Source organism: Chrysochloris asiatica, unplaced genomic scaffold (assembly GCF_000296735.1).
Source record: "Chrysochloris asiatica unplaced genomic scaffold, ChrAsi1.0 scaffold00025, whole genome shotgun sequence".
Taxonomy (NCBI): domain Eukaryota; kingdom Metazoa; phylum Chordata; class Mammalia; order Afrosoricida; family Chrysochloridae; genus Chrysochloris; species Chrysochloris asiatica.
The window spans coordinates 1,504,039-1,529,555 of record NW_006408543.1 but is presented as its reverse complement, the minus strand read 5'-3'; positions in this window follow the sequence as shown (position 1 = coordinate 1,529,555).

Below are 25,517 nucleotides of genomic sequence, written 5' to 3'. Positions count from 1 at the left end.
GCCCACAGGGTTCTCATGGATGATTTTTTAAAGCAGATTGTTGTACCTTTCTCCTGAGATGCCTCTGGTTAGACTCAAACAAGAAGCTTTTCAGTTACCAGCTGCAAATGTTGGGCATCTGTGTCCTGAGAATGCACCCTTCATTGAAAGGGTGCGTTTACTTAATCTGTTCTGACCCTGACTCATGTTGGTGTGTAGGTTGTGCCTGAAAGACAACTGCTTGGTCCTGCTCTCAGGTCTTTGTTCCAAGCGAGGAGGCTTCAGCTTAGATTCTGACACCATCATAAGAACCTGGCTGTGAGTCTGAAGCCGTGATTGGATTAGGGGAGGCGGTGTTGCCCACTAGGTGTTTTGTGTGTGGAACAGTTGGAAGTGTATTCGAGACTAAGAGGATGGGAGTAGTTGTAATATTGTCACCATTTTCATTCTTCCTCCCTAAAGTGGATTGTACTCTCCTACTTCATTCACGTCAGACTTGGACACATGACTTGCCGTGACCAGGTGAAATAGATGGTGATGTGGGGCTTGTATGTCATGCAGACACTTTAAGGGCACTGTCTGGTTCTGCCAGGTCGTCTCTCTCACTGGAAGAATGTCCTGACTCATAGAGGAACTGCACAATTAGCTTGAGTTCCAGAATACAGAGGAAATGGAGCAGAAGATGCTGTCAGACTGCTGGATGCAGTCATTAGGTCCTGGGGATGTTACCGCAGTGTCACCTGGCGCAGTTGACAGGTGTCTGTCAGTAGCATGAGCAGAAAGTGATGTGTGTGTTGTAGGTTGCTAGATTCTGGGGATGTTTGGTACCATAGCATCACCTAGCATAGCTGACTGACCCCTGTCTGTAACAAGAGCAAGAAGTAACATACAGGCTGTCGGCTACTTGATTCTGGGGACGCTTGTTACCATAGCATCATATAGACTAGCTGACTTATGCCTGACAATAGCATAAGCAAGAAGTAACGTGTGTGTTCCCACCCCCTCGGTACACAGGGTTGACAGGGATGGACAACATAGACATTGGCTACCCAAAATGGGGCCGTCTATAAAGGCAAGAAGTGACTGGCTTACAAGCTTTCAAGAGGGAGCCTAGTTCCAGATGGGGCGGGGGAAAGTAGAATCACCACTGAATGATTTCCAATCTGTTGGGACCGGGCTAGTGAAAGGAAATGGGGATAAGACTCTTATGGTACAATAGTAAATAATTGCCATCAGGTCTGACTGTGTGTCTAGGAAATATAGAGGTAGATGTTTTTTGACAAAAGGAGGAAAGTGGTTGATTTTGCAGCCCAAGAGAGGAGATCCCTGAGACCATCAAGTGAGAAAAGCGGAGAGCTGGATGCTACCCACAGAGGCACTGACGCCAGGGATGGAGACAGAGAAGATGATGTGGACAGATGGAGCGGCTGTGGACACTAGACTCAGGGAGGGAGAAGGGCTGTGTGCTGGCAGCCGGGGGATGGGCCTGTGTGATGTACCCTTTGGTAATTTGATGATGCATGGAGGGGATTGTAATCATTGCAAGGAAATGAAATACGATAGGATGAGTGTAAAGCTGATGTTCTCCCATGTAAACCTCACAATAAAAACTTATTTTTAAAAAAGAAGTAATGTGTGTGTTGTAGGTTATTAGGCTCTGAACATGTTTGTTACCACAGCATCACATGAAACAGCTGACTAATGCAGATGTCTCCTGCCTCTCTTTCGTAGGTCACTGCTGACGTCTGGGTGGACAGGCACAACTGCTCTCCTGTGTCCTCCCACCTTGTCCCCAGTGGCCTCCTGAGCTCCATGTGTAGCCCTCCCTGTTTTTGTGGAATGATATGTTGAGGCCCTGAGCCCTGAACCTGTATGTGTGTCCTTGTTTGGAGATGTTTTCAGCCACGTTGACATGAGGCTCTACTGAAGTAAGTGGTGTTCTTATTAAATGGGAGCCGTCTGTCCGTGCCGTACTCAGTGACTGGCATGTTTGCTGTGATGCTGGAAGCCAGGCACCCGCTGCATCACCCAGGGTGGACGGGTCTCAGAGGCGCTTCCTGCCACACATCGGCCAAGGAAATCTATGGAGCACAGTAGGGCCTTGTTCGAGCCTCTTGCTTTGGACACGTTGTGGGAGGGTTCTGTCATTGCAGGAGGACACCGTGTCTGGTGAAGGTGAGGGCCAGTGAGGCTGCAAGCAGTGACACAGAAGCTACAGAGTTGGACCCCAGCACACCAACGGTGAGCATGCGGGAGGCAAAGGCCATGGCAGCGTGTCTTCCTGCTGTTCATGCAGTACTGCGCGTTGATGTTAACTCAGTGACAGCTCTCTACAGAGGAGGAGATGAGATACAGAGACACAAATTGATGTCAACTAAGGCCTTCCTGGAACCCCAGGAACCAGGAAGGAGGCAGGGACAGTCTCCCCAGAACCCTCGGCGGAAATCCACATGGTTGGTCCCCTGATTTGAACTCCCAGCCTCCATTTCTGTGAAAGAGTGACTTTCTTTCAGTAGAACGCTGATTTGTGGTGCTTTGATAGGGAACCCTGCTGACACCGTGATGAAGTGCACAGCTGCTAGTGGAAAGGTTGATGGTTCGAATCTACCAGATACTCCATGGGACCTAGCCATCTGCCCCGGTAAAGATTAAAACCCACTGTCTTTGAGTTGATTCTAACTCAGTGGTCCTGCAGGACAAGACCACTCCATCAAGTTTCTGAGGCTGAAATCTTTAATAAAATAGACTGCCCCATCTCCCTCTTATGGAGTGGCTGGTGGGTTTGAACTGCCAACCTTGCAGTTTGCAGCTCAATGCTTAACCCTCAAAGGGACCGTTGTAGTCCCCCCTATAAGGTTACATTGGGATCAACTGGATGGTACGCAACAACAATCACAAAAACTCCTGGGGAGAAGGGGGCTGTTGTCCTGGTCACTCTGTGTGGACGATGGTCCAGCAGCCCTGGGGATAAGTGGGCAGGGCGTACTTACCCCAACTCTCTGTTTGTCCTTGTGGGGAGGGCTCCTGACCAATCTGAATGCACACCTTAAATACTTTTCAGCTTCGAGGGCCTTTCATGTATGACTTCAGTCCCCCAGCTATTAGGAAATTGGGGTGTCACATAGATTAAGGAAGAAAGACTTCGGGAGGAGAAGGAAGTGGGAGATCAAACGCTTCTCTGTACAGACAAATTCCATGCAATCCACAATTAAGCAGCATTTGACATTTAAAAAATATTGGATGCATGTTTTGGTTTCCAGAGCTGCTTAAGGCAGCTGTGATGTGTAAATTGCATTCAAATCAGGGTTAAATATAGTTCTCTAGGAAAGATTGTATGATTTAAATTGCCTAATTATTTTTGGGGAAAAAAATCTGTTCTCCAATCATTAGTAGAAGAAAGATGTTTGGCTTATTGGAGAGAGATGGATGGGCATGGAGAGAGACCGACAGACACAGAGACCGACAGACAGACACACAGAGAGAGACAGAGAAGTAGAGAGAGGGAAAGAGAGATGCAGAGAGAAGGGAGGGGCGAGAGAGAGAGAGAGAGAGAAAGAGAGAGAGAGAGAGAAGTGGATGTTCCCGCCCCAGGAGTCTCGGGATGGCATGTGGTCCTGGGGAGGGGGTTGTGGCCACACAAGTCCTGGGCAGCGAGTGGGGTTTTAGACTGGTGTGACCCAGTGTGGTCACTCATGGTGCCACCCTCCACTCCCACCCCCAACCTCCATGTGCCCCCTCCTGTACCAGACCAGGCAGAACCCTTAGTAAATTTTATTACCAATTTTAATCACAATATATGAGGAATCTAGTTGTGCATTTCATAAACATAGTAATTCTTCGATTATGGATATTAGCAATAGCTTGTTTTGTAAAATCTTTCTACGCTGAATTACAATGTTAGCGGTTACAACATTATTATTAACTGAGCAAAGCCTTTACATTTTTTCTCCATCTTGTCCTGTAATGAATACTCCAATCTCAGGAAAAGTCACTGCTATAGGTTCACAAACACTACTTATCATAATATTGTAACTCAAGCACCAGGGGATTTGACAAAGGCAGTGACTATAAGAAAGAAGCTCCTGAAAGCAACAGTAACAGCGTGGGCTTGGAGCCTGTGCAGTGGAAATCATGGGATCTGGGATGTCACTATAATTCTTAACAATGAGAGCTCTGACCAGCATAGAGCATTAGTCTTCAAGGTATATTGATACATGTTAGCTGGACTGATGGAGTCCTGGTGTGGCTCTGTAGGACGAGTGCTAGACTGCTAACCACAAGGTCGGTGGTTCAAAACCACCAGCCGCTCCTCGGAAGCTCTATACAGGGTCGCCTTGAGTTGGAGCTGACGTGATGGCACTTTACAGCAACAGCAACTGGACTTATGGGAAATGTTTCTGCGGTTACGACTGACTATACGGTTCGTCTTACAAAAAACAATACATTTCTGCTGAAACACTGCACAAATATTTTACAGAGTCGTTTGGTGTCTCCTCTCTGATAGTGTCATTTTGTGTGGTTCGTACCTTCTAGCCCCTTAGTGATGACACCATCACCGCACAGAGCAGGGCAGGGCCAGTGGCATAGGGGCCAGGCTGTGGTCAGATGCCTTGGGAGGGGGTTTGGCCATGCTGAGAGGTAGCCAGACGTTAGGTGACCTTTCTTAAAAGTCCATTTCAGGGAGGAATGCAGATGGCATTGTGCTTTTGGAAAAAAAATCCAAACCTCAGAGGTACCTTGAGCGCTGGCTTTGGGGTGGGGTGGACACTGGGTAGGAGCAGGCTGGCTGGTCCAGGCCCTGCAGAGACTTGAGTGGAACTGGGTGACTCAAGCTGTGTTGAGGGGTTCTGTACCCCGCTCCTTTGTCTGTGAAGTGGGGAGAGCTCTCCAGCCCATGATTCCTGTCAGCTTAGATGCCCCTTGGTTGGGGGCAGTGCAGAGGTCCAAGTGACTGCGGTATGACCTGGGAAAAGTCAACCCCTCGGAGTCTTTGTTCCCATTTGCAAGTGGGGTTTGGAGGGTTTGGGGGTCCTCATCAGATGGCCCCTCACCCTGAGGGACCACCACCATTCTTTCTCATTGGTGACCCTGGGACACCTGCCCTGAGCCCCCAGCAGGCTCTGTGAAAAGGGGGGACAGGGAGCTGATTTCCTTTTACATCATATTGTTCTGACTACCATCTGGCCCTGGTCTGTGCTGAGTTCTTGCCCTCACACCTCGTTTAGCCCCAGAGCGACCTCCATGGACCACCCTCAGCACCGCCCTGCCTACAATGTGGACTTGCCAGGTACGAGGTGGACATGCTAGAGCCAGGGCCACCTGCACCTACAGGGGGTTCCTGATTCCCAACAAGCTCAGAGACCTGGTACCTAGGGACATCCTGAAGATTGTGAGATGGGGCAGGTACAAGCTCGGGGGACCACAGTGACAAGCCATGCTCTCAGGTACTAAGTACTTCAGGTAGAACAGAGCTCTACCCCCAGACGGGCTTCACTAGAACCTCCCAAGAGAAACCTCAAATTCTGCAAGCTCTGTGGAGAACACCAGGCCAGACAGCTGGGTTTGAGCCTCCAACTAGTGTTGGGCAGTTGGCTTCAACCACATGGGCAGGGTGCTGAAGCTTTGGCCCAGACTATGGACAGTGAGTGGTGAGGTGGCAAAAACGCTTCCCCAAGGGACAACTGGGGGGATGTTAGGGGACACTGGACGTAATATCCTAATGACTAGGGCTGAGAGTGTGTGGCCAGGACCTCCCTCATATCTGGATCTCACCAGACGTCCTGTACCACTGGCTGAGCCCTTGGCCCCTCTCTGAGCCCCTTCAGCATTGCAGCAAGGTTGTGGGTGGGGGGTGGCCTAGGGGCTGTGCTGCATCTTTGTGAGAACGCACTCAGACAGCAGCCTTCCTGTAAACTGTAACCTGGCGGTAATTGAATCTGGACATGTGTCCTTGACGGGCTTGTTAAACGCAGGGGCAGGCTGCGGGGCTTACGGATTCCTGTGGGAGCTGCTCCTAGAAGACAAGACCTGGGCGTCTGTCAGGTGGTCTGGGAGGACATGGTGACCCCTGCCCAGAGCAGGAGGTGGAGCCTCGGGTGGGGTCGGAGCTGGTCATTCGGCTGGCCTTCCCAATCTTGGTCATCTTGCCTAGGGCCTGGTCCTGAACTGGCACAGGTACCCTGTCTCTGCCTGCCCGCAAGCTGCTAGCTGAGTGTGGGAGGAGAAGGGGCGGGCAGGAAGGCCACCCTCTGGAATGAGGAGATGGGGCAGGGCCTGCCGGGAGGGGAGATCCCTGAGAGGTGCAATCAGGTAAGAAACACGAAGGGCTGTCCTTCCCATTCCAAGTGATGGGCGGTGGGCTCTCATAGTCTTTTCCAATGGGTCCTTGACTCAGAGAAGGCGGCTGTGCCCACTTCCTGGGCAGAACTGGGGGGTTGGGCGGGGCGTCTCTCCGCACACCTGGCTGGGACGAAGGAGGTGGGAACTCATGAACATTTAGCGTTGCCAAAGGTGTTGTGTGAGAAGCTAATTAAAAAAGCTATCTCCGACGCAATGCTATAAAAGAATAATAAAATCCCAATCTCATTTGTTCCGCTCTGCTTCTCCAGGCTCGACAAACGGTCGCACGGGCAGCGTCCCTCCGTGGTGGGGGCTCCGTGTCTAGCCTGGCGGCCCGGAAGGAGCACATTGAGTCCAGGAGGTCCGAGGCCCTTCCACTGGCCCAGGGGCCCAGGGGAGGAGGGTCTACAATGAAGGTCAAAGGGGTGCAGGTGCCTACAGAGGTCTCAGAGGAAGGATGCCTGCCCTGCTGACCTCTGCCATTGGGGTGTCATGGGATAGAGGTATCTGGGTTCCCATCTTTGGGGTGTCTTGGGAACCCCCACTATTAGGTCACCATGGGTTGCCCAGGCAACAGCACCTCTGGGAGACCCTCTGGGGGGCTGCTCAGGGTGGACGGGCACATGGTTAATGTCACCCTGGATAAGGGTAGCGCAGCTTGGGGAGGTGTACCTTGCACGCAGTTTGTGCCAGGCTGTCCCCCCGGGGATGGCGGTCTATCAGACATGGAACCGAGCCCCCTGGGGTCCTTTGTCCCACATGCCCCCGCAGTGGGGAAGTCCATCAGCAGAGTGGCCTCTTCCTTTTATCCTTTTACTGGCTAGGGGCCTCCATCTCTCTGTATCCCAGCTTCCTCATCTCCAGAATGGGTTACTAACGGTCTTGGTGATAATGGATGATCCTGGCCCACAGCGGGGCTCCAGGAGCATTAGCAGAGGCTACACTTCGGACACTCCTTAGTTCTACCGGAGGCCAGGGGTCGCCAGCTCTGAGGACAAGCACTCTGACATCAGAGGGGAGGTGACTCAGAGAGACCTGTCCTAGATGCATCCTTTAGGGCTGGGCAGGGCTCCCCAGGCAAGCAGGGGGTGGGGACTCTCTAGCTATCACCTGGGTGTTCCCAAGAGACCCTGCCCCCCTCAGACAGTAGGTCCAGCTGGAGGAGTGGGCATGGTGTATGGCAGTCCTGGGTGGGGCCTGCTCTGATGTGCCCCCTTCTAGCAGCTCAGCTTAAGTCACTGCTCGGGCCCGTGTGCAGGCTGAGGAGCAGTGGAGTTTCTCCCATGTGGCTGTGAGCTCGGCCTTGGGGGCTGATCCAGGTTCCGGGTGCAGACCCTGAAGGGATGGCAGGACACAGGCAGGCACTGCCCACGCTTGTGGCTGTAATTCGACAGCGTCTCAGCACAAATGAGAGCTGATTTCCCAGCCTGGGGACACTGTTGTGTCTGCCAAGGGGAACTGTCATCAGACAGGATGGGAAGCTTTGTCTCCTGCTTGGAAAATACTGATTGCTTCTCGGTTCCTCATTTGATCAAATTGTCCCAAACACAATGGGGGCAGGGATGGAACAGGGAGACAGAGAAAGAGCCACAATTGGAAAAACAATTCCTCATTATGACAATGGGGCCTGGAAAAGGGGGGCCGAGCCTGTGGCAGAGAGATGGCTCTATCAGGATCAGACGGTGAAGGAGACAATACAAGGGCTGTGTCGTGTGGTCTGCGTGTGCGGGAGGGCTGGCCCCACACAGAGGCGGCCCGTGTGCCTGGTGAGGGATGAGAGATAAGGCCACAGGCCCATCCTATGGAACATCCTACGGAATATTCCACAGACAGCATGGAGCAGGAAGAATGCCGGGGAGCAGGGCACTCCAGGGGCCGTGCTTGCTACTGCAGCACATGAAACCAGCTTCCATGTCTGGACAAGGGTAAACTCAGGGTGAGGGCTCCTGGCTGGGGGGCTGCCACAGGGCCTGGGGGAGTCAGTGGAGGGGAAAAGAAAGTATTGGAGATGTGGAGGGAGCCAGGGAACGTGGTCCCACCTTGTGTCCCGCACAGTGAGGTTGCAATCTGCTGTCCCTGAAACAACGTGGAGGACCAAGCAAGGGGGAAAAAGAGGACAATGGAAACAGGCTGGGCAGCTTGGGACAGGGTGCTGAGAGGGAGCTCCAGCCCTACAAGCACACACTCACACTCATGTACACACACACACATGCATGCTCGGACACACACCTAGAGAATGTTCTGGAAGGTGCACTTGGATGGAACTTGCCTGGGGTGGGGGCGGGGGCACCCTGAACCATGCCTTCCACCATATTCTCTACCTGTCCACAGTACTCAGACAGTACACTCAGCTATGGGTTTCTTAGGGACGTTAACAGGTTACAATTCAGGGTCAGAAATGCTGGACACAGGTCTTCTCAGGACAGCCGTGCCCGCAGACAGGCACCTCTCTGTCCAGCCAATGTTGCAAAGCTACTTCAGTGCTGCTGCTGAATCCCCAGAGGACATACCACCCCAACATAATCCTCAACCTAAAGGCCTCTAGCCCCCCAGGTAAGTGCCTGTAGGCAGCCCACTCTGCAAGCAAGCCTGCTGCCCCGAGTCTCTCAGCTTTACTTGCTCTGTGGGCTAGGAAGCCCCCCAGTCTATCTCATGGCTGGCTCTTGGTTCTGCTGCCTCTGCTCCTCTGCCCCTCCTCTGGTTTCATAGCTTCCTGTCCCTGGGTCGAGGAGGGTCCGTGTACAGAGACCTCAGTGTCCACTCTTGGCTCCTCTTCTTTGGTGGTCGTGAGATGCCCTCTCCTGTCTCTGAGATGACTGGTTTTAAACGGAGTAGTTCCAAGTTTTGACAATCACAGTGCACTCTGTTAACGGTCATGATGGAATCAAATGTTCTTAGCAGTATCTTCTCCTACCTTCGTTTACCCTGATCCATGAGGGGAAAATTGTTCATCGGGAGCCCTATACAGGGTCACTATGGGTCAGAACCGACTCGACGGCACTTAACAACAACAGGAGGAGGGTAGAAGAGCTTAGGGCTAGTGCACTGGACTGTGAGAGTCAGGGGGCCTCCCACTGTGTCTGCTTGCTAGAATTTTCTATGACATGGAAATGTTCAACTATCACTTGCATCATAAAAAGGAAACACTTAAACAGGAACAAACGATAAGACTGAAAGGTGGATGTGGGGTCTGCTGACTGCTGACCCTTGGGCTCAGCTGTTCCGCCTCCTTCGTCCACATCAGACTGGGCACGCCTTAGGTTCTCGGCCAGATGGAGTTTAGGGGTTTTCCTTTGCTCCAGTCCCTTCTGGGCCTTCAGCAGGAACCCCCACTTTTGGACAGGTTTGGCAGGTGGGAGGGCATGAGCTTCCACAGGTCCTGGTCCCTCCTTATGAGTGAGGGCTCCGTCCTCAGTGAAGGGTGCCCTGCACATGTTCTCTGGCTCGGTGACTGATGTGCCACCCCTCACCCAGGTATGGTATGTAGCGGCGACTCCCAGACCTGGGGGACATGAGGGTGCCCTGGGTGAGTCCTGGGCTGTGTTTGGGGAAACACTGGAACTGAGAGGAGGAAGAGGGCATCTGTGTGGAACTGGAAAGCCCATGAGTTCTGGTTAGGGTAACCACTGTTGAAAAGGGTTGGAGGAGAGGCAGAGGCCAGCCAGGGTGCAGGGTGTGTGAGGCCCCCTTCTAGGCATGCAGGTTGCGTGATCGGGGGTGAGGCCAGAGCTGTGGTCATCCACAGATGACTCAGGTCTCAGGGCCAGGGAACCAGAGGTCAGTCAGAACTTGTGGGCTGTGAGGAACAGAACATCAACAGACAGTGGCTGTTCAAGAAACCTGGGGCAGGTGGTCCCTGGTGGTCTTCAGCCTGTTGCCTCAGAGTCCAAGATGGTCACCTTGACATCATGGTAGTTTCAGAGCAGGGAGGACCCATGCTTGCCGCTCTCACTCTCTTTCCTCAGGAGAACCTATTTCCCAAGAGTCCCCAGGACATGTCCCTCTGAACCTCCTTGTCCAGAACTGTGTTACACGCTCACCCCAAGCCTGATCACCACAGATCTGCCACAACTGCCCCATCCCTGAGTAGATCAGACTGAAGTCCCTCATCCTGGCAGATTCACAGGATACCCTGCCGGGTCTACCTGGGGCCACTCTGGCTGGGGTCCCCTTTCATGCCTCCTTACACTCCTGTGTCCTCACAGCTCATGCTGGGTCCATTCCATGTTAGGACGCTAAGTCCTGTTTCACCATCTGCTCACTTTGGACCTTGTGGGACCCTCGGGCAATAGGTCAGTGGGGAAGGAGCCAAGAGAGAGAAATCATCTATGTAGGAAAGGGGAGGGATCTAGAGAAGGAGAGAGGAGAGCTGGGAGGAGACAGGGAGAGGAGGGTAACAAAGGGGCCAGCTGAGATAGGGGGTGGGTCGCAGCAACAACAAGAGATGGGGTCAGCGAGAGAGGGAGACCATGGGCCCGTGTTTGATATGCCATGAAGCCCCGTCCGTGATGCCCATGGGACCAGGAGCATGCAGAGGCCGGCCTTACCTGTGGCAGCCGGAGGCCCACCAAGAGCTGCCTTATTGAGTGCTGTACTGGGACACGGGTGACTAGTGAGGGTGGAGGGTCACCTCTGTGTGATCCAGACACGCAAGTCGGATCTAGCTTCTGTAGCCCTGAGCGTCCACTGGCGGCAGATACAGCTCCATATGATGTCCTCCTTCTATCTGTCTCTTCTCCTCTGTGGGATGAGATGGGATCAGGACCGACCCCACCCCCACCCCCCCGCCCCAACTCCTGTGTGACCTCACATGACTGATGACATCTGAAGGAACTCTGTTTCCACACAAGATGACGCTCACAGGTACAAGGGTCAGGACTTCGGCATGTCCTTTAGGGAGACACAGTTCAGCTTGTAACAGGGAGGGCCCCTACTGCTGCCGTGTGTCTTTCTCCAGCCCCCCAGCCCTGGGATCCCCTGACTGGGTCATTCTGTGCTGTGGGTGGCCCTGGCCAGCTGAGGGTCCACCACACTTGGGGATGGGGGTATTGGCCAGGTGACACCATGCCTGGATTGGTATCATGCAGCACATGTGTGTGGATTCATCTGTTTATTCTCTTATCATCATCCACAAACAAAGCCCTGGGTCTGAAGAGGGTGGTCTCTGCCACCCCGGGTAGGAGGTGGTGGTCTCTGGGTCCAGGCTCTGTGAGTTTAAGAGCTGGCTTTCCTTTGTGACTTGTCATCTCTCTGAAAATGGGACTTTCTGTCCAACCCAGCGTCTGTGAATTTTGATGGATTCTTAAACATTTAATAAATATTCAATTTCCAGTTTGAAGTTGTTCACTGTTCTTTTCCTGTTTCCTTGTGGAAGAGACAGGGGGCTTCGTTACCTTGTCCCCAGGAGCCCTGGTGCTTGTCTGAGGTGCTTGCACCTGCAGGCTCTCAGCTCCCCTCTTCCCTTTCCATCCCACCCCCACTCTTAAAGCACAACTGCCTGATGAACCCTCCAGCCCCCAATCCTGATGCCACATTCTTCATAATCCAGCCTCTCGGATTATTTGCTCGGCATACAGATCAAGTAAGTCAGAGGAAATGATACAACCCTGGCCCTCACCTTTCCCTGTTCCGCACCTCATAGTTCTGCTCAGCAACTTGATCCATGCACACGCTCCACATGTTCCAAAATTCCCATTCTTCACAATGGTATCCATCCATCATTTGTTAGGCTTCACACAATCAAGCACATTTTGTGGTTGATAAAATCTAAGTGAACATCTTTCTGGGCTGATATCGACCTTTAAGTCAACTGTTACTGTTAAGTATATTTGAGTTGGTTCCAATTCATTGTGACCCTGTATATTGGGTTTCCAAGGAGTGGTTGGTGAGTTCAAACTGCTGATCTTGTGGTTCAAACTGACCTTGCAGTCCACTGCTTTATCTTACAGTGCCACACTAGGGCACCATTAAGACACAGTAAAACACACATACAAATGGGAGCAGTTGGTAGGTTGAGTGGGTAATGTGGTGTTGTCTTTCTGCACCCAGGACAGGCTTGCACACCCCTCGCTGGTCTAATGGGTCACAGGCAGTGAGGAGAGAGAGGTCTCCAGGGCTGTGCTGTGGGCCCCTGGGGCCAGAACTGAGCTGGGCTGCCAGTGAAGATGAAGAGAGCTGGGTGGGGTGGGGTGTGGGTGGGCGGCAAACATCGGTGTCAAGGCAAAACCCCAAAAGCCCTCCGGACAGAGTGTAGAGTGGCTCTGGCAAGGAGTGGGAGGTGGCACATGTGTGGGGGACACAAACAATCCCAGGAGGAGGGGTTGTGTGGATGAAGTGCATGTGAGGGAGGGGCAGTGTCAGTGGGTAACACATTCTAGGTCCTGACTCAGGTTCGGGCGGCAGAATTCTCCCCCTCCATGTGGGAGACCAGGGTTCAATCCCCAACAATGCACTATCAGTGGGAGCTTGTGTGTTGCCGTGGTGCTGTGGTGCTGACCAGGTTTCAGCAGATATTCCAGAGTAAGACTAGGAAAAAACATCTGGAGATTCGATTCTGAAAATCAGCTACTGACAACCCCGTGGATTCAAAGCTGGCTCTCCCCTCCCCCCCTCGCACACACAGCCTGCACCCCGCCAGCTCCAGCCCTGTCTCGTAAATCTCTCCATTTACAGCTATTGATGGGCCCGCGTGGCCTATTGATCCCGCTCGGACACGGTGGGTCCCTCTGACATTGCTGACAATGATGGATTGGCAGATTACCCTCACACTCCAGACAAGCGATTGTTTCCGCGAGAATAGGAAGAAACGATCAGTAGGCCACGTCAGATTCTTAAGAAGGAGTTCCTCGGCTGTCTGGCTTGTAATCATTGGGCCTCCCGAGGGGCACTCCTGGTCCAACTCTCTGGTTTTCTCTTATTTCAGACTATGGAGCTGGCCTGGATCCACTGGCCTGGGCTGGGCAGGGGGGCTTGTGATGGTCCACTTGAGGTGGGGATGACTTCTAAGTGGGTCACGGCCCTGGCAGGAGTGGGAGACAAGGGCATTGTGTGGACACCTCTGTGGTAGAAGCAGTCACTGTGGGTCACCTCCCCAGCAGCTGCCCAATACCCTTGGCCCTCTCCCCAAGGCCCCTACATGGAAAGGGAATGGGGAAGTTGAGGCGTGACTCGGGACCCTCCTCTTCTCCCCCCCCCCGCCCCCGCTCCCAGGCATGGAGGCCAATCCACAGCCTTGAGCCACCAGCCCAGATGGTCAGCAGGAGGTCCGTGGCTGCGGACTCTCCTGGCTGCCAGCTCAAGACCAAACCCCAAACCAGATATCGTAGGCTCCCCAGGTGATCAGATAAGAACGCTGCTCCTCAGGCCAACACCTCCATCAGGGTGCACCTGCAGCCCCCCCCCCCTGCCCCCCATGTGGAGCTGCCCTGTGCACTTGCCCACCTGTGAGTCTGCCAGGCACAGTAAGGTTGGTAAGCCCCTGTGTCTTTCGGGGGCTATGTTGACTCCACACTGCAATGGGGCTGGGATGGTAGGCTTCAGCTTGTTGTTGTTGATCCTGAGTGGGCTCCAGTTTTGGGGGACCCCCCCTTCATGACCGTCAGGAGTGCTGGTGTCTGAGTGCTTCTTCTCACTGTTGCTCTACTTTCACTGATTTTCAGAAGCGAATCTCCAGGCCTTTTTTCCTAGTTTTACTCTGGAATCTCTGCTGAAACCTGGTCAGCACCATAGCACCACGGCAACACACAAGCCCTGGTGGGTTAGGAGTTGAACTGTACACACAAGGCCAGCAGTTTGTAACTACCAGCCACTCCACAGGAGAAAGATGTTCCTGTCAAGATTTACAGCCTTGGAAACCCTATGCAGGGTCACAGTGAGTTGGAACCAACTCTACGGCACACACATCCACCACCACTGCCACCTGCTTTACCAAACACGATGTCCTTCTCAAGAGATCGGTCCCTCCCAATGCTGTATCCATAGTCGGAGTGCTGGAGTCTTGTCATTTCGATTCTAATAAAGTTTCCGGCTCTGCTTCCTCTAACACAGATTTGTACATTTCTCTGGCTAGTCATGTTATATTTACTATTTTCCAATAGCCTGTCATTCAAATGCATCAGCTCTATTGTCTTCTTTTACTGCCCAGCTTCGGCATGCAAATCAGACGGTTAGAAAAACCATGGCTTGGGTCAGGCGCACCTTAGTCATCAATGGCACTTGCTTGCTCTTGAATTTTAAAGAGGTCTTTCGTAGCAGATTCGCTCAGTGTGATGTGTCCTTTGATCTCTAGACTGCTGCTCCCAGGGATGTAGACACATTAGCAGACTGGACAGAGGGGGGACCCTATAGTCCTGCTCACTGAGGAACCTGGAGTCCTGCCATCACAGGGATACTCAGAGGGCCCTCTGGTGGGTCCCCCCGTCTCTGTACAGGGCTGGGCCGCACCTCCTGGCCACAGGGCCTCCCTGGAAGGGAGAATCGGTCTGATGTTTAAAGGACTCAGGAGGCCTTGGAGGATGCGTGTGGCCTGTACTGAGTGTTCACCCCTCCTTATTCTGGACTGGGGACTGAAGAAGAGGGACATGGGTACCCCTGTCCTGAGCACTCTGCTTTGGGAGCGGGAGTGACAGAGTCAGGAAGGAGTTAAAGCAGGAAGCACTAGTCTTCTGTGTGACATCATTTTAATTCCATTTCAAGGGCATTTAATCTCATTTGCCCGATGACTAATCCTTGGCCTTGGACAAATTAGTCCGTGGCCCCTTCCAGGGGGAAATGGGCCCTTTTAGCAAGACATGGCATCATTGTATCTGGCTGCGTCTTGCAGCGGGCAGGCAGGCGGGGCTCCTGACAAGAGGGTAGTGGGCATGGGCAGGGCTGGGGCTAGGGCCTGACCTTTGGGTGGAAGGACAGCTTGGCCTTTACTCAGTTCTTGGAATTTTCTGGAAATGTGTCCACCTGCAGCCTCACCTTGGCCTCACATCAGTTGGAACCGGTACATCTCATAGATGTGGGGCCAAGGTCCCAGACTGGGAGCTCAGTGCCTGGGAGAAGAGTAGGGCCATCTGGGTGTGTTCTGGAATGGGGACCTCTAGACCACCCAGCCAGGCCTCAGCCAGGGTCACGGGGCAAAACAAAAGAATGTGTGTTTCCTATATCCAAAGGTGGAGCCCTGGGTAACAAGTACGGGCAACTTAGAGAAGGCTATGTTGGGAAAGTGAGTCACTGTCAGGCAGGGTCTCACTGGATCCAGTGTTCCGGGGTCTCTGAGGCTTTCTCAGTAGCCCAGCTTGGGTCTTCCCACTCACCCCCCCCCCCCCCTCCAGGTGGGAGAATGGAGCTGAGAGCTGGGCATGCTGACCTGTGATGGGGGACGGGGGCGAGGGTCTCCTCAATGAGCTCAGACTTGCCCTGCCCCTCTCAGCCATCTACACAGGACAGATTGGATGGAGAGGCTGCTGTCCAAGGAAAGCCTTTCTCCTGATGGAACTTCAGGCCTCAGAAGAAGGGGCAGGGGTATGTGGAGGCTCACCCACTGGGTGGCCTGTGGCTCAGTGATCCTGGCTAGTGGTGAGCAGACACCTGCAGGGGACTGAGTGTGGTCTGACTCCAGTCATGTCCAGCAGTCCTGGGCACCATGCACGCTGTACTGACCTGCCCTGGCCTGTTACCAACAGGGCTGGTTAAGGTTGATGAGGCAGGTGTTGGGGTTGAAGCCCAGGAAGAGCTAAGGCCCATTGTGATGTCCCCACTGCCTGTCGGGGTCAGTGATGGAGAGACCTGGACCAGCAGGGCGAGCTTGCACAAGGCCCATGGAGAGGGTGATGTCAGCCAGGATTATGGAAGTTTGTGCCCCAGACAGTGCCCGCCCAGGGCCCCTGCATGAGACTGAAACCAGTTCCAGGGACCAAGAACAGGTAAAATAGGAGGAGGTGTCCCGTGTGGAGTTGCTGAGCAGGTGAACCTGCTTACCTGGTCCTTCTCCATTACTCTACTTCCTGCCAACCACAATGACGTTGTCTCCTTGTTTAGATGAGTGCTCTAAGTGCCTAGATTCAGTGTTGAAGGACGGCAAAGCTGCAGTGGCCCTTAGAGTCACCGGTCCACCTGTATATATACTGACCCATGTAATATTCCATTCATTCATCTGTCCACCCACCATCAACTAACTAATCCATCTCTCTATGTGCCCATCCACCCATCCATCTATCCACTTACCCATCTATCCATCCATCCATCCATCCACCCACCCATCCACTCATCCATCCATCCATCCGCCCACCCATCCATCTATCTACCTACCCATCCATCCATCCACCCACCCACCCATCCATCCATCCATCCATCCACTCATCCATCCATCCACCCACCCATCCATCTATCCACCTACCCACCCATCTATCTATCCACCTACCCACCCATCCATCCATCCATCCATCCATCCATCCATCCATCCATCCATCCACCCACCCATCCAACCACACAGTATCAGTCTATCCTGCAGGACTGGGCAACATTTTGGTTCATTGTGCTTGAGTTGAAGCCAGGTTGACAGCTGCTGACAATAACAATTATAGTTTACAGATGGATGAGCCTTGGGATGATGCTGTAGGATAAGCACTCAACTGCAAGGTCGGTTTGAACTGCAAGGTCAGCAGTTCAAATTCACCAGCAGCTCCTCTGAAACCCTAGACGGGGTTGCTATGAATGAGGACTGACTCAATGGCACTTATTAACAACAACATCCTACATTGAGCTCTGGAGCCAACAGTCCATCCCCCCACCCACCCTCCCATCTAATCCACCTGTCCACCCATCTGTTAATGGATGTTTCCATTTAGAGATGTTCTGACTTTAGAAATAGAAAAATAGAAGTATGTGACGAATACTTAAAGGAACTTTAAGTGGTCTTTGTCCCTTTATGCTAATCTTTGTAAACTAGTCTTGAGATATAAATAAATTGCGAACAATCTCAGGAGTCACTCACCTTACTTGTTGTTGACAGCATGGCTCTAATGGTCTGAGGTCAAGGTGAGAAAATCACAAGTAAACCCAGACTTTGGTTCATTCCCTGAAAGAATGCAGAGGCAGAGGGATCTTTCTTGTCTCATGCTCCATGAACACCGAGAGCCTGCTGACACTGCCCATAACTGCAGACCTCAAGCCTTCCTACCAAGACCACTGCCAGCCAGCTAGCTACCTGCTGTGAAGTTGTTTCCGACTCATAGTAACCCTGTGTAGGATTTCTAAGGCTGTAAATCTTTATGGAAGCAGAAAGCCTCATCTTTTTCCCACGGAACCGCTGGTAGTTTTGAACTGCTGACCTTGAGATTAGTAGCCCAATTCATAACCATAACACTATCAGAACTCCCAAGAAAATTAGTTAATGGGAAATACCTGAAGCCTAAAGATTTGAACTTGAACCATTGAACTGACATTGTTAATTCTGATTCTCCAGTTCTAAATGAATGTCTTGAGATCTTACTTGTGCGCCTTGCCACGACTACCTTGAAAGGAACCGAGCAAATTTATGCAAATCTGAGCATTTTCCCATTCATTTAAAAATTAAATCCTTCAGGACACTGCTTAACCATCCATCCATCCATCCATCCATCCATCCATCCATCCATCCATCCATCCACCTACCCACTCATCCGTCTACCCCCTCCTTCCCTCTAAATATCCATCCACTCACCTAGCCACTCATCACATCCCATCTATTCATCTATTCTTCCTTCCTTTCATCCATCCACCTCCCCACCCACTCATCCATCCATCCATCACATCTTATCCATCTGTCTATCCCTGGCCTCCCTCCTTCCATGCAATCTCTCCATTTCTCCAACCCCTCCACTTAGATGCCTGGTGCTCCTCAGGCAGGTGTCCTGTACAGGGACGAAGGAGCATTGTCCAGCAGCTACCATCAGGGGGCCTGGCTGGAGTGTCCCATCTTCACTGCCAGATCTACCCCAGGCTCCTTCCAGCTGGCCTGCTAGGCTAGGCAGCTTTAGGAACCCTCTGCAGTGAGCTTCCCTCCTTCACGCAGTTATTGAATTATCTCATTTGCAAACAATAAATGTCAACAAGCAGACATCCCTGACTGGCTCTCCTTCCAGGATGCAAATGTAGCCTTTATCTGTCTCTGCCCTTTATTAAAACAACCACAGAGACATGGTGAATAAACAAGACAATTAAATGTAAATGATGTCATCTCCCTCACTCATTGACATTAATGAGCCTGGCTGGGTGTTGGTGGGAAGCTGGAAGATGCCAGATCCGATTAAAAAGCTACTAAGAGGCCACACTGACCTTTCACTTTTACTACTGACCCAACGCCCCAAGTCAACTTCACAGCTGGAACGCTAGCTTCTGCAGAGATTAAATTTAAATGGCAAATATTTACTGTCTCCCATAATGAGCCGTTCTTTGTGCTGATTGGAAATCAGAGCTTCAAGTGCAGAGACGCGCTCTGTGGGCCGGGTTCCCTTGCCCCCATTTAATGCCAACTGGTATCTGGCCTGCCTGGGAGGGGTGCACAGTCTGAGCTGGGGGTACCCAAGTACAGATGCTTGGAGGAGAGACGGGAGGCCTGGAACTGGGGCTCAGAGGGGGAGGCGGCCCCTCATTGGGACTTGCTGAAGTGTAGCCTCATCAGACACTGCTACTGATGTCAATGGTTGTTGACAAGGAGCGGAACATGCCCCTACACAGTTTAAAGATAGTTTTCAAAACAGCCAACAGCCAGCCTACAGTAACTGGTCTGGGCCAATCAAAACCAGACATAGGACCCTGCAGTGTGTAACTTGTTCTTTGAGAGACTTAGCTTCACACATATTGATCTCTCCACTTCCAAATGAAGGCCTAACCTACCAGTGAAGAGTAATGGCTAACTTCCTCCTTTAAAGGGAATTGAACTGTGATCTTAGAATGTACATAACCATTGTTTGATTTTGTCATCTACACATTACAACCATGTCTATTCTCTGTTTCTTCCCTATAAAAGTCTGTCTCACCAAGCTGACTGCCAGCAACTAGGAATGCAGTCGGCCCTGACTATTCCTTTCCTTGCATGATGAAATGAACTTGTCTTCTACTTCCCCACCTTGGTCTCTGTCTTCTTAGGCCCAGAGTTACACCAAGCAGCTCCAGACTCCTGGCAACAATGGTGATAATGAGGAGGAGGATGAGGACAATGATGATGATAATGGCTTTATCTGCTGATTAATGTTGATGATGATGACAAAAACATCTCCAACTATTGCTTACTGATGATGATGGCAATGATTGTCAATGAGTAAGTAAAAAGAAAGAAAGAGATTGATTGACGATTCGAAAGAGTGCTGTATCCTTAGTTATGGACTTAAGGTAGTCTAAGGGTTTGACGATTTGACAGTTTGACAGTCTGACAGTTTCAAGGGAAATCAGCAAAAGCTGAGATGGTAGTGAGGCTCAGATCCAGGCTAGTCCTTCTGCTATAAATGAAGCACCTCAATATTGGAGTTTCCCCCCTTCCCTCTTTTGGATCAAGAATTTTATCATTACCCTTTGATCACTTTTATGTGAATACTTTCTTCTGCAGGAACTTTAGGTGATGAAACATGATTCCTTAGATGCCTGCTCACTTAGGTAAGCCTTAAAGACCCTTGATACTACTGTTTGGTTAGGGACCATCTGACCACTTTGTCCTGCTATGACTTAGCATTCAGTTTGTGTAATCTTAGACAAGGGATCTGTATGGAGTAAGGTCTCATTACAGGAGCAAGCTGACTGCTCAAAAGACTGGCTCAGGATGTGAGCTTGAGCCCACAGGGGCACTGAGGCTCATCTATATACAAAGCTTTCTCCATAGGCATTAAATTCGTCTTTTGCATTATAACATTAGTTATATATAGTATATATCTAATATAATGCTTAGGAAGAGAATTTTGTACATAGATGAGACTCGTTTCCCAAATGGACTCGAACTCACACCCTGAGAAGGCACTCTGGTAGTATAGTGGTTACTAGTTGGGCTGCTAACCTCAAGGTCATTACATGGGAGAAAGATGAGAATTTTTGCTCCTGTAAAGATTTACAACTTTGGAAACCCTATTCCGCTATGAGTTGGAACCAAGCCCATGGCACACCATCAGCACCACCACCATGTATTTCATGCAACATTTGATTATTTTAATACTTATTACCACCCCAATTAATATCATTAATCCAGTCAGCAATACAGACCTACTCCAGGATTCAGTACTTTTAGGTAGCTAGCTGGAAACATGCAAATAAATGAAGCCACAGTCACAGAGGATATTGAATGCCACTAAGGGTTTTCTGAAGCCTCTTTGTACACAATGTCTTGCTGTATCTTCTTAGAAGTGTTTACTCAGGAGCAGTAGGAGGTATTGGCAATGGCACATATTCTTCCTTGTTGAGCTAAAAGGAAATCTAGAGTTATAATTATTGGCATTAGTTACTGATTGGGCCATTTTAATAACTGCATTTCCCCCTCCAAGCATCAGACGAAAGTGTTAGAAAAAACTAAGACTTAAATAGTGAACAAAACTATTAGGAAGTGGGGGTGGCCACGGTGGTGTGCCTTCAAGTTGGTTCCTACTCATAGTAGCCCTATATAGGGAATAGCATGAAAACAACTATAAGGCAAATGTCTAAAGACTTAGCAGCTTGCATGACATCTAGTTCCATGGTCTCAGGACCAGGTGTCTACCTCACATGTCATCTGCTTCTGGTTGCCTGGGCATTTCAAAGTGATTTTCAGTTCTCCAGAGGGTTGATAAGTTCCCAGACAGAATCATTTAGTACACTCAGACTCAGTCTTATGTAGTCAATTTCAGTTCTGTGCAATTCTGAATCAACAGAATCTCTGTATAAGAGTTCTGGAAATCTTGATTCGGTTTCACCATATCCATGTTCAAAATGTCATAGTCCTTCTTAGAAGACTGGCAGGAAAATATTTTGGTCAAGCATTTTCAGAAAATCATCAAAGTAAAAATTTATCTGTAGATAACTTAGTAAAAAATTAATATGGCTTTAATTAACTTACAATAATAATTATAAAAAAAGAAAGAAAGAAAGAAACACCTGATGGGTCTTAGTTATGAAACTAATGGAAAGCCAAATAAAGTCAATTTGATAAACTGCAGACAAAAATATCTGTAAACATAATGATTATCCTTATTTTCAAACAGTTTCAGCTGTGAACACATAACAGTCCTGAGACATAATACCCTATAGTAAGGATACACCACGGTTGTTGGTGGTGTGCTATTGTTAGGAGCAACTAAACTGAAGGTCTCAGACTTGGGGGCAGTTTAACCGAAGGATTGCAACTAAACAGTTGTGGTCCAGAAAATTGGGCTGCTCCCAGGTCAGGTTGCCTGCCGAGGAACTTGCAAAGCCTGCCTCAGGGAACAAGGAATTTGCAAAGTCTTTCCTTGTACACAGCCATGGCCTTCAGTTTCGTCTGCAAAAACATTGAGCTGCCCTATCTCTGCTTCCCTAGCAACTACATTCTTCTGATAAAGTCCCGCTTACTGCTTGCATCAATAACTCCAGATGTTTTTCTTTTCCCTGTCCCCAGCCCTCTCCTTTGTTGATATATAATAAATGTGCTGAATCCAGGTCTGAGTCACAGGATCTCCATCATAGTGCTGTGTCCCACCTGGTCCCAACTTTACTATTTTCATTTTGTGTTTTGTGTCTTTCTTTTTTTCTAATCTCCCATTGCCCCTACTCGGGTTTAATGCAGCATGCTATGGAGTTGGTTCCAACTCATAATAACCCTGTTTAGGGTTTCCAAAGCTGTAAATCTTTATTTACTGGAGTAGAAAACCTCATCTTTCTCCTGTGGAGCAGCTGGTAGATTCAAACTGCTGATCTTGAGTTAGCAGCCCAACTTGTAACCCATTATGCTACCAGGGCTTCTATTATAAGATTATTAAGTCTTTAAGCATCTGAAAAGTAAACAAATGGGTAAATTAATAAACTCTGTGGATAAACTATGTAAATTCCCAGTAAAAACCTCTGACTTTGATAATGATGAATTCAAAAGAAATAAAGCAATTAAAAATAATAAGATGTTTATATAATAGTATGCACTTCTTAGTATCAGGTAAACACATAACACTAATGCATACATTTTTAATCGAAAGAAAATCAGCCACTTCTGTTGCCCCTCCTTTACTTCTTTTGTCTCTTTAGTTCAACCACAGATACAAATGTTTCCTTTGTTACATACTGAAGTCTTGTATAAGGGGTTGACAGTTGTGGGGGTACAAAACAATGTGAGGACGGCATATGACTGGGCAGAGTTTTATTCTTTTGTGTGTAAGGTTTCTATGAGTCAGAGCTGACTTGACAGCACCTCATAACAGCAACAAGACAACATTGGGTTCAGACCTGGGATGCTGATTCTAATAGGAGTCAAGTGCCTGAATTTCAGGCTCTCACATAGGATGGTAACTATGACGATGATGATTCCATCTACTGTTTACTGATGACTACGATGGTGATGATGATGGTGGTGATGGTATTGATGATGATGATGATGATGACTCCCTGGCAGTGATGATGATGATGGTGCTGATGGTATTGATGATGATGATGATGATGATGACAATGGTGATGATGATGATGATGATGACTCCATGGCAGTGATGATGACAATGGTGATGATGGTATTGGTGATGATGATGATGACAATGTTGATGGTATTGATGATATTGATGATGAAGATGGTGATGATGGTATTGATGATATTGATGGTGATGATGGTATTGATGATGATGATGGTGACTCTGTGGCAGTGATGATGATGGTGACCATGATGATGATGACAAGTCCAGGCACAACCCCATTAGGCTGCATCACCCCTTGGTCATTATAGTCCCCCTGTGAGTTGGTGTTACATGTCCATTCTATGGTTGGATCCTTAGATTTCACTAGAAACCTGTCTGAGGCACAGGGATGGTGGGAATGATGCCCCCAGAAAGCTGACTGGGGACCTTGGATGGAGTGGGGTTATTTCTTGGGGATGGTGAGACAGGAGAGGAAAGCAGGCAGTTGGCACTTGTTGGGCCCGTTTTTCCCTTCCTGTTTCCCTCCCTCTCTCTTCCTCCCTCCAATCCTTCCCCCCCAAACTGACCTGAATTGAGTGTTGTTACAGATTGAATGGTGTCCCTCCAAAATATGTGTTGGGATCCTAACCCCTGTGACTGAAAGAAGACTCATTAACAACCTGCACATGCAGAATGTCACAACTGTGCTTGCCGAAAGTGAAGAAGACTTGAAGATCTTACTGGTGAATATCAAAGACTACAGCCTTGAGTATGGATTACAGCATAGCATAAAGAAAACAAAAATCCTCACATGGGACCAATAAGCAACATGGAGAAAATATTGAAGTTGTCAAGGATTTCATTTTATTTCAATCCACAATCAATACTCATGGAAGCGGTATTCAAGAAATCAAATGATGTGTTGCATTGGGCAAATCTGCTCCAAAATATCTCTTTAGAATGTTAAAAAGCAAAGATGTCACCTTGAGGAGTAAGGTGTGCCTGGCCCAAGCCATGGTATTTTCAATTGCCTTATATGCATGTGAAAGCTGGACTTTAAAAAAGAAATACCAAAATAGAACTGATGTATTTGAACTGTGGTGTTGGTGAAGAATATTGAATACTGTACTGTGGAAGCCAGAATGTTCCACAGAAGTGAGGATTGTGAGAATCTGGCTTGCTTACTTTGGGTGTGCCATCAGAAGGGCATCATATTTGGTAAAGCAGAGAGTCATCGAAACAGAGGAAGACTGCAGAAGTTGGCAGGCGCTCTGGGGTGGGCTGGGCTTGCTGTCTGCAGCCACTTTCGGAGGGCTGATTGCAAAGTGGCAAATTTGACCCAGGGCATGAGTAAGCAAGAAGGACCTCTGTTTCTGTGAGATGGTAGACCAAGTAGCCCACACAATGGGCTTGAACATAGTAACAGTCATGAAGATGGACAACATTCCACCTGCTCTACACTAGGTCACCTTGAGTCAGCAGCATCTCCCCTGCAGTTAGATGGTGAACACAGGCACAACACAGACACTGCTCAGCCTACATGTTACAGGGCCCAATTGGGAGTAGGATCAGCACTGGGTTTCTAACTGCAAGGTCAGTGGTTCAAACCCACCAGCCGCTCCTCGGAAACCCTATACAGGGTCTCTGTGAGTTGGAACCAAATTGATGATGAAGATGGTGATGATGGTATTGATGATATTGATGGTGATGATGATATTGATGATGATGATGGTGACTCTGTGGCAGTGATGATGATGGTGACCATGATATGAGGCCAGGATAGCCAAACTTGGTCTCTCATACTTCAGACATGTTATCAGGAGGGACCAGTCGCTGGAGAAGGAGATCGTGTTTGATAAGGTGGAGGGTCAGAGAAAAAGAAGATGACCCCCAGCGAGATGGATTGGCAAAGTGGCAGCATCAATGGGCTCAAGCGTGGCAACAATTGTGAGGTTGGCCCAGGATCGGGGAGTTTCGTTCTGTTGTGCATAGGGTCGCTATGAGTCAGTACCAACTCAATGGCACCTAACAACAACAACAGGGACATGGCGATGGGGTTAGAGCAATGTGTAATGAATGGTGCTTTGACTTCCTACTTTTGCTCTCTGCTACCTCATTAATTCATTCACTCATTCATTCATGTGTATTCTCCTGACTCCCACTCCCAGGCCTTATTTCATGGTGTTCCTTAGGCCCCAGCTTAGATCCCCTTCATTGGGGAGTCCTTCCTCCACTCACCCCCACTTCACTGTACTCACCCTTAAAGCTCTCAGGCTTGCCTGGGACCCTGGGCAAGGGGCCCAGGATCTGAGATGAAGGGGCTGTTGATTCCAGGATGAGGGCTGAGCCCTGGGGTTCTGGTCCCAGAGGCAGGTGATCCTGCAGCAGCCTTGGGGTTGGGATCATCAGCCAGCAGGAATCTGGGGGTGCCACTGTGAGGGGTGTTCCCACCCACACCTGGGGACACTGGGCCTTCAGACTCCTCCAGCTGGGATCACCTCCACTAGGTATGTGACATGCATGCTGCCCACACCTGGCAAAGAGAGAGACAAAGGGGGAGACAGAGACACAGAGAGAGAGACAGAGAGACAGAGACCCAGTGAGAGAGATACACACAGAAAGACAGAGAGGGAGACACAGGAA